Below are 5,356 nucleotides of genomic sequence, written 5' to 3' on the forward strand. Positions count from 1 at the left end.
TTACGCGGCCAATGAGCAGCGCGGACTCCTAAGTGGGTGGAGAAGGAAAAAAGCTACGGCCAGGGCGTGGTGAGGGCGGAGGCACCGCACTGAAAGGGAGCCGGGAAGAGAAATTGCTTTTTCAGTTCCTAGGCCTTAAGTGTGCAGTCCATTTCCGAGGGTTCCTACTAACCCAGCACCCGGGGGCAGGCCAATTCACTGAGTTGGTTGCACCGAGGAAATAGGGCCAAAACCCACTTTTTTAACTTTGGCACAATATCGACGTGAGGGCGGCTCCCCTCAGGCCTCGGACCAAAATAAAATGACACCTAAGTTCCAGGATCCGGCTGTCGGCCTTACGGAATTTTACTCTGCGCACTTGGCAGCGTCTCAGTGGGTGTGAGCGCTCGATTTAAACTGCCTGGCGGGCGGTGTGGGGAGGAGGGCGGGGGACGGGAGCTGAGTAGGGAGTTGGGGGGGCGGGGGGTGTCGGGGAGGAAGCCCGGAGAGGCTGACTTTTTTCGGCGCCGCTCGCGGGAGACCTGCGCAATGGAAGACTGGGGAGTGGCTGCAACTTGTCCCAGCGCTTAAATTTTCCGTACCTCGCTTTCCATTTTTCATGCTTGTCCTACCAGTTGATGCTTTCTGATTTCGTCTCCCTGTTCTCTCCACTGCTTTCCTTATTTTGGGTTTCAAGGACTTTATCCGCCGCTTTAAGTTATTCACAGGAAAATCTATAATCAAACTCTCATGTTGAAGCACCATAAAACACTCCAGTCTCCTTCCCAGCCCGATTCTTTCATCCCCATCGTGCGCACACGCGACCTAGTTTGTGACCCGAGTCATGTTTATGACCAAGCACAACAGAATGAGATTATTTTCTCTAGCTTTGCGGAAGCTTCATCAGAGGCATAGACCCTCAGAGAAGGTAGGTGAAAAAGAGAAGAATTCATTTCTTAAGAGGAATGTGAAAGTAGGTTTGGAATTACCGTTTGGCACCAGGTAATGAGGTTAGAAGCAGACTCCTATAAATGGGCTCCCGAAGGAAAACTGTTACAAAATCGGTAGGCTAATATTTCACACTGGGGCGGGAGCGGGGCGTGGGGGGGGGGGGCAGTGTTAGCTGTAGCCATTAATTCAGTAAGCTTGGGCGGATACCTACTATGGGAGAATAGGAAAACAAATGAAATAGTCTTTCTTTATGAGGTCGAGAGTCTAATAAAGAGGTAAACATAATTCAAGAGAAGCGCTATGGGAAAACAAAGAGGCGACACATCCAGACAGGGGAAAGTGTGTTGGTGAGGGCTTCCTGGAAGAGGTGACACGCCTGAGCCAGGCGCCGAAGTTGCCAGCAAAGAGGAGAGGAGAGCATTCCTTGTGTGCGTTGTTGTAGCTTGGGCTAAGAGGGGAGCAGTGGCCTGGAGCAACTACGGGGTCTGTACAGGTTAATGTCAGTACAAGGGCAGGGTACAAACAAGAATTCGAGTCTTCAGGTCGACAGGATACATTTCTGAGCTTTATGCACCATGATTTTTTCCCCGTTGGGGCTATGGGAGAGGGAAACCATCCTTTGAAAGAAGGTAGTAATGGACAGCCCCTATCAAATTTGTGTGAGACAGTGCACTGGGCAAAGTTTTTGTTTGAGAAACACATGAGTAATGCGACCAAGAAGTAGTGTTGCTAGAACCCTGTAAAGTCTGTCAATGAATACGCTTCTTTTATCTAGTTGAGTATGCAATTTCTAATCTTTAGAAACACATATGCTATTAATTTGTTAATCTTATTAGTTAAATAGTACTGGTTTTAACCACAATTCCCATTTCCTATTTCATAAAAGAAATTAAAGAAAAAAATTGAACCAGGAAACCTTTTAAAGAAAATAGTGGGAAAACAAAGATAAAACCAGATTGACACTGCCTTAAATTGTGAATACATAGGTCTTGATTTTATTCTGGCAAATTGATGTCTTTTATGTAGTTTTTTAAAAAGGCATGGGCGAGGGGGGAATTAGAGGGCTGGAGAGCAATCCAAATTCTTTATAGAACTGATATAATATGATGTGACTTAGACAAAGGGTCCCAGCAACAACTGAAAGCAAAACTGTAAGAAACACAGAGTCTTCAGATTTCTTCTATTAAGACAGCCCTTGCACATTTTCCTCGAGCAAAGCAAGATTGCAAACACCAAACATGCCAGTTCTTATACACAAACACTAAAACTGGAACTTCAGAAGGGACAGGTCCTTAGTAACTTATATACTGTCTCTATGTACAGTTATTCAGGTATTACAAACTTCTGCTGTAATGTAACCACCACATTAATCTTTAACACAGCTTTGAAACCACAGTAGCAATTTATCTGCATTTTTATTATATATATACATATATACAATTCTTTCTGCTCTAACTTGTCACCTAGTAAATTGATGTTTCATACTTTAGATGGCATCCTGAGCTCTTCCCCCCAAAACCCCACCATAGTTTAACTTTGATTTCATATGAAATAAACTTTTGCAGTCCTAGAACATTATCATACACTGATCATTCTTGGAATTTTCACGTTGCTCCTTATCTATATTGATTTTTTCATCTTATTTTTTGATGACTGTGGCTCAGAGTTAAAAAATATAGCCCATTAAATGATCAAATTAGCAAATTTATAGTCAAATAATATTTATCAATGCCAGCAATGGTGCGGCAAAACAGGTAAACTCTACTAGTGGAAATGTAAACTAGTACAATCTTTCTGGGAGATAACGTGACAACATTTTTCTTTACCTTAAATATGTCCATACCTTTCACTTAGCATTACCCTGGGGGATTCATCCCAAGGAAATAATAGAACATGCAGGTAGTATTATTTGTGATAATAGCAACATGAAAAAGGCAAGGATACATCTGACAATAAGGAAATGATTGCATCAATTATAGTACATCCATATGATGAACTATTATGTAGCCATAAAAATTGTTTACAAGAATTTTACTGACAGAAAAATGTTACTGATATAATTAATTGGAAAATAAGATACAAGACTTTCATAATTCCTTACTCTATATGTAGGATAATCTTATGTATGTGAAAAATACATCAGAATTGGTTATCTGTAGATGGGTTAACAGTATTTTTTCTAAATGTTCTTATATATATAATTTTACAATTGATTTTTAAGACTTGACCATTAATATTCACTTGAAACAAGGTTCACCAATCCTACTAGTTACATAGAAATTACTATTGATTTTCAACATAAGAAATCTGTTTGGCAGATTATAAATACTAGGTATTTCAAAATATTTTTAAAGACTGAGGTCCCACACAGTCTGGAAAAACCAAAAGTTTTAACATATGTCAAACCCTCTCTAATTAATCCCCAACACTCAGAAGAGTACCTGGAACTCAGTAGTGATTCACTAGCTCGATGTTTATTAAAAGTGACCTGAGGCACATTATTTAACCAAAAATACTGAATAACTTAATTTTTTTCCTATATAAGAGTAAGATTCTTTACCTATCTCTTATATTTCTGTACTAAAATGGCAGATATCAAAAATTGAAACAAATTCCCATCTGAAAATACTTGTACTAGAGATACTCTGGTGAATAAAATGGGGTCTAAAACTGTATGCACGGATAGTCAAGCCTGCCCTAAGGAGACTGACTGAGGAAGAATAAATTTTTTCCCAAATTACTAGGGGGAAAATTATGTATTTTCTGGAATCCTGTCAATCCCTACCTAGATGCAGCCTTCATAAAGTCTCGCGGGTTGTTTTGAGGAGGTATTATTGGCTGGAAGAGAAGGTGGAATAAGTAGCAGCCTATAATTTGAGGACCTATGAGCAAACTGGAGTCAAACTAGTTATTATATTTAAGACTTCTGTAAATACTGCCATTTTATAATTGTTTGGAAGTACCCTGTCCCAAAATATTTATCCAATCTCCTGTCAATATGGGGAAAATGTCACCATTTGCTTCTCTGAGCCTTGGACAACTGCCTTTAAAATTTACAATTAAACTATAGATACACAGTACCCTGGGAGACTCTACTCTGCCTGGCCTGGAAGGGTCTCAGAACCCAAACCTGGAAGAGTGGCTTTTCCAGAAGAAAAGTAAATTTGTGACCACAGCAGACAACTTGTTTGCTACTACTTGTTTGCTACAACTTGTACCTACTCAGTTTTGGAGAGTGCTAACTGGGAGGATACACTCCTCCGGAATAGTCTAAAATAATCTGAAAGTAGTAAGGCCATTGTTTTTGCATACAGAAGAGTCAGACTCAATATGCCATTATTGTTAACACGTATTAAGCAAAATTAAATCCAGTGAAATTATGACAATCATATTTGGAACCAATCTGAAATGAAGAGAATACTCATTGCCAATCACTTAAAACAAAATTACTAGGTTCTTTAACTGGAAATAAAATGAATTGTACCGGTTAGGAAGTTATTTCTATGAGTAAATTGTTATTTTGAGAAATGAACCAACCAATTATAATTTGTTGCCATCTGTGTTTGCCATGAAATAATAGTTTTCCAGTAATTGTATATTAAAAGAAAACAGGATTTGACAATAATAATTTCAGTTAATTCTCTTCATGTATTCCTGAAGCTGCTCAGGATACAGCTTGTAATTATCCGTATCAGATACTTTATTATTTTGGTATCAGAGAATGGAAGGAATTGATAACTTTTCAGACATTTTTTTTTAAAGATCCAGTTTGAAAAATAAAGTATAAATAAAAGTAATATACAGACAGTTTAACTTATGAATATAGAGGAGGAAATTTTATTAGGTAAAAGCAATGGATTAAAAATGTAACAAAAGTTCTCTATGTGACCCAATAAACTCCATTTTATATTAATGTACAGAAAACAGTCACATTATAGAAGACATTTATATCACTTATTCTTCATTACATTTGTATTTTAGTACAGTCAAAATTTAATCTCTTGTGAATCTAATTCCACCAATTAAAATTATTGAGTCTTTACTATATTGATCTAGCACCTTTAATTATTGATAATATTCTTATGTTTCTTATTTGCTAGAAATCTACATTTTTTTAGGTTTCCTCATGCTCCCAAGAGATTAATTTTAATTTTGATTTTTTTTTAGGAATGAATACTTTAGTTTTCTAAACTTGGTTTATTTTAAAGCAATTGAATTCATATGCATTTGAAATCTCTAGTGGATTTCTCTTTTCCCTTCTCACCCACTATCACTGTAATTAACTTTCTCTGATTAAACAAATTTTTTTTAGAGAAGGGAGGGCGAGAGGGAAACATGTAAGTGTGAGAGAAACATCGACCCATTACCTCTCACACACCCCCAACAGGGGATCTGGTCTGCAACCCAGGCGTGTGCCCTGACAGGG

At 38.1% G+C, this 5,356-nt stretch overlaps 1 non-coding gene across 1 annotated transcript; it reads left to right on the top strand.

Moving 5' to 3' along the window:
* The first annotated feature begins 4,299 nt into the window (after nt 1-4,299).
* LOC118977014 (small nucleolar RNA SNORD2) lies at nt 4,300-4,367 on the top strand. Its single transcript, XR_005064422.1, has one exon. It is a non-coding gene; the product is annotated as a small nucleolar RNA SNORD2 (small nucleolar RNA).
* Nucleotides 4,368-5,356: the final 989 nt, after the last annotated feature.

Source organism: Sturnira hondurensis, unplaced genomic scaffold, assembly GCF_014824575.4.
Source record: "Sturnira hondurensis isolate 20B ecotype Veracruz unplaced genomic scaffold, ASM1482457v3 Scaffold0021143, whole genome shotgun sequence".
Taxonomy (NCBI): Eukaryota; Metazoa; Chordata; class Mammalia; order Chiroptera; family Phyllostomidae; genus Sturnira; species Sturnira hondurensis.